The sequence below is a fragment of the Sciurus vulgaris genome (assembly GCF_902686455.1).
Source record: "Sciurus vulgaris genome assembly, chromosome: 6".
NCBI lineage: Eukaryota > Metazoa > Chordata > Mammalia > Rodentia > Sciuridae > Sciurus > Sciurus vulgaris.
The window spans coordinates 3,070,355-3,080,313 of NC_136466.1; the positions used below are offsets into that span (position 1 = coordinate 3,070,355).

The window sequence follows — 9,959 nt, forward strand, 5'->3', positions numbered from 1 at the left end:
TTGCATCATTTTAATTATTTTTATTTTTGGGGGGATACCAGGGATTGAACTCAGGGGTACTCAACCACTGAGCCACATCATCAGCCCTATTTTGTATTTTATTAGAGACAGGGTCTCACTGAGTTGCTTAGTGCTTCACCATTGCTGAGGTTGGCTTTGAACTCTTGATCCTCCTATCTCAGCCTCTGGAACCGCTGGGATTACAGGCATGACATCATTTTAATTATAACATAATTGCAATTCTTCTTAAATAGTGAATGGTTATATTGAATTAATTTCTAAATGATAACTGTGGTGCAGATTTTTAACCTAATGTGGAACACATGCTTTCTTTTTGATTTGTGTGTATTTAAGGTGTACACCATGGTGGTCTGATAAACAGTGAAATGATTACTAATGACTATCACAGTCCAGCAGATTCAGAGGCCCTTCCTCCCACCTCACTTCTCCCGAGGTAGATTATGCTGGGCGAGGTTTGGGCTTTGCAGGTGAAGACGTGGATCTGGGAGTGGCAGAGCATTACAGGTTGAACTGTGTCCTGCCTAAAATATCACAGGATGAAGTCCTAGTGCCAGTGCCTGGGAGGGTGGCTTTATTTGGAAATAGGGCTGTTTCAGATGCGATTAATCCAGGTGAGGTAATCCTGAGGCAGGTGAGCCCTAGTATGGTGCTCAGTGTCCTCACACGGGTAACCTGGACACAGGCTAAAGTAACGGGAGGCTGGAGGCACAAAGCGACAGCCCAGGAGCCACAGGGCTGGGGTAGAGGCCGCAACCAGGCCCTCCTCACTCCTGCAGGAAGCCAGGTCTCACGGACGTCCTGACCGCAGACCTGTGGATCCAGGACCCTGCTTTAACACTTCTGGGATTCTAGGCCACCGGGACACAGTGCTCAGTCACGGCAGCCCTGGAGAGGTGACAAGATGTCCCCTGCTCTTGGGAAGTATGATGACCAAATGGCGGAAAGGTGGCATTCTTCCCAAGGTGACGTGACTTGCTGCCTGTGTGGAGACCATCGGAAACAGCAGCACCCGCGAATGACCAAGTGTGTATCAGGAAATCCACGAGGACTTTTACCAAGAGCAGTACTGGGGGTTAGATCCTCAGAGGCTTCAATATGCCAAGTCATCACCGTAACAAGTTACTGTGACATAGAAGGGACATCTCAAGTCATCAGAAAACAAATCTATTTCCTTTCATCTTTAGTTACTTTATCGAGTTAAAATTGATATGTAATAAAATGTAGAGTATTCTAAATAAAATATTTAATGATCGAACTACTAAACAAACTATTTCAAATAAAAGAGACAAAAGTAACAGTAAATAAATTCACATATCAACCTCAGTTGAATTCTGTATCAAAGTAAAACAGCTGTAAAGAGCTTTCAATCTAAAATTCTTAAACCTTGGTCACGTGCTTCAATAATAAAGCATGTCCTCAGACCCCCAAATTAAGACCATCTGACCCAGCAGACACTCAGGTGGAAGGTCTGTGCTGCCGGAAGGGGTGGGGAGCAGAGTGGTAAAGTGTGAGGTGGGTAAAGAGTCTTCATTATGACAACAGAAGTACATCCAGTAAGAAGTTATAAAGGGAAAGGTACAGAAATAGTCAACCACAATGGCCCAAGAGTCTGGGAGAGGAAATATTTAAAGCTTGCACATTGACTGGAAGCAGGATAAAGGTTTCATGAACTTTAAACATTAGCAAGTTAAACATGCATGTCTCAGTTTATAGGTTAATTAGCCAAAGATTAAGAGAGTATAAGTATTAAGCTCAGAGAAAAATGGAATTATAACAGTAAGATTATCAATCAGTCCTTACAAGCTCAGAAAAAGAGAAAGTACAATAACAAGCACCAAGCCTTCCAGAAGAGGGACATGTCGCAAATATAGCAGTGACCACAGTTTTAGAAACACACCAGATTCCCTGTTTTGAAATCAAAGTTTGCAGGCAGAAAAACGAAATAAAACTAAACCTAATTATATGCTGTTTCCAAGAGACACATAGTTGGGGAGAAAAAAAAACGGAGAAAAGATATTTCAGATAGAGGATAAGACGAAGTCAACGGGTTCATCAGACTAAATAGACAAGTGTTCATGAAGACTGTCACCTCAAGATAATAAAACATAGAAGTGCAAATTTAAACTTTTACGTCACCAGAAATGGCACTAAACATGAAGCAAAAAGATGAAACTGAGGGGAAAAATTTAGGGGGAAGCTATAAGCATCCCCTCTGTAAAATGGATGAAAGACACAGATGAAAACCAGCAGAATCTGAGCAACAGCTCCTCACGAACAGCTGAAAAACGGCAGGTTCAACAATGGTCAGTATCCAGAACACAGACATCGACTGTTCAGGACTCCATAAAAGAAGCCAAATTCCACTTCTGAGGAGAGAAAACTTTGCTCACAATGTTTTAATTCTAAATTCAATGAAAAAGGTAAATAAGAGTTTCATGAGAAAATATGTTTCTAAATGATGTCTGGGTTCAAATAAAGGCCTCTATTAAAATAGTCGGCTGCTTTGAAAACGTCACTTAATGAAGAATGCAGAGGCTTACCTGTGTCATTAAGGGCTTTTTAGAATATGAAATCAATGGTTGAAGATCAACTTTACCACAACAGGAAAAGTACAACAGATGAAATACAAAGAGAGCCAAAATTTTATTTTAAAACTTCTGTAGGGGATTTAACAAAGCCAGATGAAAGCTCATTTAACAGATGAATGACATTGATAGATCTCTCCTGAAACTGATGAACGATCCTCTAGAATGAGAAAGTGGTAAACATTAACAATAATAAATGCGATGCATTATTACTTAATACTGTTGCCTTTCTGTGCAAGACATCACCAAAGCCTATTCTTCCCATTGAACTGAAATTTGTCAGTTAATAATAAAAATTTTCAATAAAAAATAAAAACAAAATAAATGAAACCTATGTTAAAACAATACATACATGTATCTAATATCTAAAATGTAAAGATAAGGTAACTGAATGTCTTTCATCTCTTCTACCCATTTGGGCAGTTTTGCTCTTTACATTTCTGTTACTGTAATTTCACTGATTTCCAAAATGAAGCTGTCCTTGTTCTGACAATGTGCTTTCATGGTGTTACTTTTCTTGCGTGACTTGGTAGGATTGACTTATAAAATCAGAAAAAGAAAACTCCTCTCACGACTGGTGGGAATAATCGTCACTGAGAAGCACCATGCCTGGTGGCCTGCAGGGCAGAGAGAACTGTCAGCCTGGAAGACAGGCAGGCCTGAGTCCCTGGTACCTAGCTGCCACTGTGACACAGCAGATCGGGTGGTGGCAACAGAACAACTGGGGGTCCCAGATCACACCATGGCCCCCTTGACTCAACCAGGCTCCTCAGAGCCGCCATGACATCTTTGTTGCACAGGCTGTAGATGAGGGGGTTCAGCACGGGGGTGAGGATGGTGTGGAAGGCCGACGCCGTCACATCTGCTGCTGTGTGTGTGGTAGGAACTGGGGAGCATGTAGGTGTAGATGACTGCACCGGAGAAGAGCAGCACCACAGTCACGTGGGAGGAGCAGGTGGCCAGCGCCTTTCTGTGGCCCTCGGCAGAGCTGGTCCTGTGGACGAAGAGCAGGATGAGGGTGTAGGAACTGGAGATGACCAGGCTGGGCACGGGCAGCATGAGGACGCAGCACGGGTACATGAGCAGCTGGAAGGAGAGAGGTTGGAGCAGGAGAGCTTCAGCAGGGCAGGGGCCTCGCAGAAGCAGCTCAGGATCTTCCTGGACTCGCAGAAGGTGAAGCTCATGGTGATGGGGGTGAGCAGCAAGCCATCCAGCGTTCCCAGGAGCCCACATCCCAACAGCCGGCAGACCCTCGGGTTCATCAGCAGAGTGTAATGCAGAGGTCTGCAGATGGCAGCCTACCGGTCACAGGCCATGGCCGACAGGAGAAAAAACTCAGCTCCTGCCAGGGTCAGGCAGAAGAACATCTGGATCCCACAGCCTGTGGGGGAGATTGTGTGGTCTCCCGTGACCTGGGCCACCAGTGTCTTGGGCACAGTCATGGCGATGTGCATGAGATACATGATAAACAGCTGGCTGATGAAGGAGTACATGCACTGAGGAGGCAAATCTCCATACAGATCCAGAAGATGAGGAGCGTGACCCCATCCAGGGCCATTTCCAAAAATAAGCCCATGGGCAACAAGCACATGGGAAGTTGTTGAGTATCACTAACAACGAAGGACATACAAACCAGAATCACCTCCAACCCACCAGGGTGGCTACAATAATAAATAAATAGCACCGAGTCTTGGGAGAAGGTGGATTGTTTGGACCCTTCTGTACTGTGTCGACATAAATGGTGGAGCAACCATGGACCATGTTTTACCCTTACAAAAATTAAGTATATAAAGACTATACGGTCTGGCCATTCTGCTTGTTGATGTATGTATAAAAGAGATATTTGCTGTCTTAAGTTCACAGCAGCATTATCCACAATAGGAGGTAGGAGGAAAGCAAGTTCATTGACAGATAAATGGATACACAAAGTGTTTTAAGCGACTGCAATGGAAAGATTGAGAGGCAGGAAATCCAGACACATGCTCCAACGTGACTGCATCCTGGGGACATTTTGCTAAGTGGAATAATTCAGTCACAGGAGGACAGATCCATGACAAGTCCACCTACGTGAGGTACGTAGAGTCGTCAAGAGACGTGGAGGTGGACCGAGAGCATCCGTAGTTGGTAAGAGGTAAGAGGGTGGAAGCTGGGGGGTGATTCAACCTGCCTACTTTCAGTTTTACAAATGTGAAAACAATCCTGAGAGGGTTTGCACAGCGCAGAATTCTTAAGACACCAAACTGAATCCTTGAAGTAATGAAACAGTAAATTCACATCACATGATTGAAGCTGAAGTAGAGAACATTCTCTTGCTTTGCCCGCACATGTTCTGTAGCTGAACAGTGTATGTGCCTCCAGGATTGCCTCAGAAACTTCATATTTGTAAAACACAAAAATATTTGTAAAAGTGTCATTGTGTAATAAAGTGATTATGTTAATAATTAATTGCAGGAACTCCTTCCTCTGTCACTGGCAGACATAAAAGTCCACTGTGTGTTCATGTGAAACTGTATGTACTGCAGAATTGTTTCCTAATTGTCTAAGTTTAGTACCATGGCTCCAACGCAAAGAATCTGCATTCAAGTGACCAGAAGTTCTGAGCTCTCAGATCCGCTCACTTTCCCATTCCACAGAGCCATTCGGGTTGGGCCCGCACAGGCCAGGAGACAGGAAACAGCTTGATAGCAGAAAGGTTCTTGTCTTAAAATGGCAGAACTCCTAGCCCAGCACTGTCTTTGCTTCCCTCTAACTTCATAATCCAAATCAAGCCACTGCGACTTAGGGTGCCAGTTTCTCAGGGTCAATGAAAGCAGCAGCATTCTCTTCCTTTAAAGTCTTTGTGTCCTTTTAAAGTCTCTCAGGTCCCAGAACCACCACGTGGCCCAGCTGTGTCACTCCTCAGGGTTTACCCAAAAACAAAAAAAAAAACAAACAAACAAACAAAAAACAACTAAAGTTAGCATAGCATACTTTCCTCCTTAAAATTGTTCTCATTGGGTCTTTCAGTCACAACAGTGAAAAACTGACAAAACACTATATTCTTTATATCATTAATGTGCAGGAAAAGAATCTTAATGTCAAGCAGTTAGTGATTTGTTTGGAATTTGGTTGGGAGCATCATTTATAATTCTGCTGCTTCTTTCAAGTCTATGAAAAAACTATTCAACGTCAGGGAAACGTAAATGAAAACCACATTGAGATTTCACCTTACTCCAGTCAGAATGGCAATCATCACAACTACAAATAATAATAAGTGTTGGTGAGGATATGGGACAAAGGTGCACTCATACATTGTTGGTGGGGCTGCATCCACTCTGGAAAGCAGCGGTGGAGATTTCTGAAAAGACTAGGAATGGACCACCATTGCACGAAATGTACTCTGCCACTCAGGAAGGTCCTCCTGTTGGACTAACCCAGTCAGCAACACCAGCGACTATGGGAAAAGGTCTCAGTCTCTGTGCAAAGATCTGAGGAGGACAGGAGCACTTGTCACAGAGGAAGCTACTTCCGTCTATTGTGCATAGCACTGTCTTTTATATGCTTGCAGTTAAGCTGGCCATACACCTTAAAGGTCAAGCCTTGTGTAAGCAGTTACTAGATATCTGGCAGACTATAGGAATGGGAAAAACCATTGCCCTAGTTTCACAAAGCACAAAGGAACATCTGTTCACTTAACACAAAGGGGGACCGTTTCCCAGACACAGAAGGACTGTCCTACAGACCACAGAAGAACATCCTGCTCACAGAACACAGGAGAGGAGGGGGCCTAGTCCCCAGGAGCCTGTAAGCTTCCTTCCAGGGGCAGGGCAGAGCCCTAGAAATTGTGGCGTTTGATAGATAAATGAGTGGATGGGGCCATCAGGCTGATTGAAAGAAGCCAGACCCAGAAAGTCAACTGTCAAATATTTCCTCACATAGGCAGAACCTAGAGAAAGGTCAGTCATTAAAAAAGGAGGGTGGACTCTCGTGAAGACAGGAGGTTGAACAGTGGCGTGGAGGAGGAGAGGTGGGAGGGAAGAGAAATGGGGAAGGGAGGAGCAGCAGGATGACGTCAGCCCAATCCAGTCACATGTGTGTGCAGCACAACGAATTCCAGTTTTACCTCTGACTCTAATCCACCAACTAAAAAGCAAATAAGTCAAGAAAACAAAAACAAAACGGCTAATTTACCTAACCTTTGCTGAAAAATTGATCTAAAAATAGTAGAAGGAAATTTAATTCCAGATTTGAAATGGCCTTGTCAGGGAAGTGGACGCAGGGAGGTGAGGTGGAACACTTGGGTGAGTCAGACTGCAGGCCGCACATTCCACGCTTAGACCCAGGCTCGGGAGGAGTCCCGAGGTCACGCTGAGAGCTGCAGACAGCACGGCTGTGCTCTAGGAGGTCAGGAGGTCGAGGACTCCCTGCTTCAGGACATCCCTAGAGCTTGTCACCACTGTGCTGCTCTGGCCACCGACCTGCTCATGAAGAACTCACAGAGCACGTCTTGCTCACACGTACTCAGCCCGTGACCCCTCAGGTTCCACTGCTGGCTCTGCCTTGGTGTAAAGGTGGTCTGCTGTGAACTTGGCCACAGCAATTCATCACGAAACATTCCGTCTTAAACCATTTTATCTAAGATTCTTAAACCATGTAGATACTCTTATTAAAGTTCTCGTGAGTGTCAGTCAAGACGATTTGGCCCCCGAGTGCAGGGAATTTTGTATGTACACTCTGGGACAGTTAGAGACCACCCAGGGGTTTTTATGGGTGAAGGCGCCCACAGGGAGCTCAGCCTTCAAGCCAAGGCCCTTCACTCTTCACTGCCCTTCCCCTGGCCTGTGATGATGAAAGCCCTTGGTAGGTGAAGTAGATACCTTTGAAAGCGGACATGGTGATGAATCCTCTCTTTCAGTACATACGTATGTGAGCGGGAGGGGGTAGATTAGGTTTCTATAATGAATACGTAAGGGTCAAATGTAAAAATCGGGTAATTATTAGTTTCTCATCTCATTATTAGTTTCCCCTGCATATGTAATGAAATAAGTATGTGCTATGTGGAGTAGGTGGGACGAATAAAACATGCATGGCGTGTGTGCATACACGGTCCAACATACTCTCGAAGCTAGAATTGAGGACAGGCAGTTAATGTAGAACAAGAAATGTGGTCAAATCGAGGAAGGGAGGCCATCAGAGTCTGGGAAGTTGGAGACTGGAATGTCATCGTCTCCAGAGCCCTTTGGGTCACCAGGGTGACCTGCCTAACTGCCCCTCCCAAGAAGCTGCAGTCAGGGAGCTGCTAATTAATGCCCCTGGGCCCCCACCTGCCTGAACCCCCGCTACCATCTGCTGCTCACCTTTATTGCCATGTCATGGCATCTCCTGGGCCTAGTCACATAGGCGAGAAGTAGAGAGATAAGCAGGAGAGAACAGGAGAAAAAGGACCCTGATGTGTAAAGGATGTAGGTGCGCTCACTTCTTGGGACTCTAGAACATCAGCCACTGCCCCTCTCCCTCCCAGGAGAAGTTTGTATTATTACCTTTAAATAAAACCTGCTTAATATACGCTTGGCTTGGTGCCTGAGGAAGCAGGACTCGTCACGGGTAAACGGTGGTATCACTCTTATGTGTGCAGATAGATGTGCATGGGTGTGTATATATTTGTTTATGTTTATGTGTACAGAGAATTTACCTTGAGTTAAAATATGGTAAAGGATAACTTAGAATAGGTATTCAAGATGTGATCACATTTAGTACGTTGCACGTTAAATCAATCACAAAATAAAATGTTTTGTGTGTTTATATAGTATAATCTAAAATCAGTGATCTAAGAAAATATCCCAGTTACATGTAGGAAAGTCAACTGAAAAGCTGAACATCCTTCATGTCTAATTACGTAGAGGAACCTCGAAGGGTATTTGCCCTGGTGCTCACGCTGTATCCACAGGGGAGTTTCTTTCAGAGGCCATGTCCTTTGAGATTGGATGGGAGATGAAGTGCTCAAGTTCTCATACTGGTCTTGACTTTGTTCTCCTCTCTCGACCACGGGTTATCTTACAAACATCTTAGCAGGAGAAGCATCCCAAAACTTCCATCAAAGCTGATACACAAAATTGATAAACCTTTATCCACACTAAAATTCGAAATGAACAAAGAAATATCACAACAACACGATTGAAATACAAAACATAATTAGAAGCTATTTCTAAGCAATGAAATAGAAGAGGTCATCAAAAGCCTACCAACAAAGAAAAGTCCGGGACCAGATGGGTTCTCAGCCGAGTTCTACAAAACCTTTAAAGAAGAGCTCATTCCAATACTCCTCAAAGTATTCCATGAAATAGAAGAGGAGGGAACCCTCCCAAACTCATTCTATGAAGCCAATATCACCCTGATACCTATACCAGACAGAGACACATTGAGGAAAGAAAATTTCAGACCATATCCTTAATGAACATCGACGCAAAAATTCTCAACAAAATTTTAGCAAATCACATACAAAAACATATTAAAAAGATAGTACACCATGATCAAGTGGGTTTCATCCCAGGGATACAAGGTTGGTTCAACATCAGGAAATCAATAAATGTAATTCACCATATCAATAGACTTAAAGTCAAGAATCACACAATCATTTCAATCAATGCAGAAAAAGCATTTGATAAAATACAGCATCTCTTCATGCTCAAAACACGAGAAAAAATAGGGATAGTGGGAACATTCCTTTACATTGTAAAGGCCCATCTATGCTAAGCCCATGGCTAATATCATTCTAAATGGTGAAAAAACTGAAAGCATTCCCCCTAAAAACTGGAACAAGGCAGGGATGCCCTCTTTCACCACTTCAATTCAGTATTGTCTTTGAGACTCTAGCCAGAGCAATTAGACAGACCAAAGAAATTAAAGGGATACGAATAGGAAAAGAAGAACTCAAACTATCCCTATTTGCTGATGATATGATTAGATACTTAAAGGAACCAGGAAATTCCACCGGAAAACATTTAGAACTTATAAATGAATTCAGTAAAGTAGCAGGTTACAAGATCAATGCTCATAAATCCAATGCATTTTTATACATAAGTGATGAATCTTGGAAAGAATAATCAGGAAAACTACCCCATTCACAATAGCCTCTAAAAAATAAAATACTTGGGAATCATCTCACAAAAGAGGTGAAAGACCTCTACAATGAGAACTACAGAACACTAAAGAAAGAATTAAGGAAGACCTTAGAGGATGGAAAGATCTCCATGTTCTTGGATAGGAAGAATTAATATTGTCAAAATGGCCATACTACCTAAAGTGCTATACAGATTCAATGCAATTCCAATTAAAATCTCAATGCCGTACCTTACAGAAATAGAGCAAGCAATT

The 9,959-nt window shown here is 43.3% G+C and overlaps 1 pseudogene across 1 annotated transcript; it reads right to left on the reverse strand.

Moving 5' to 3' along the window:
• Positions 1-3,280: 3,280 nt before the first annotated feature.
• On the reverse strand, positions 3,281-4,099 carry LOC306663346 (olfactory receptor 2T3-like; annotated as a pseudogene). The gene has a single exon. The product of its transcript is annotated as an olfactory receptor 2T3-like (transcript).
• Positions 4,100-9,959: the final 5,860 nt, after the last annotated feature.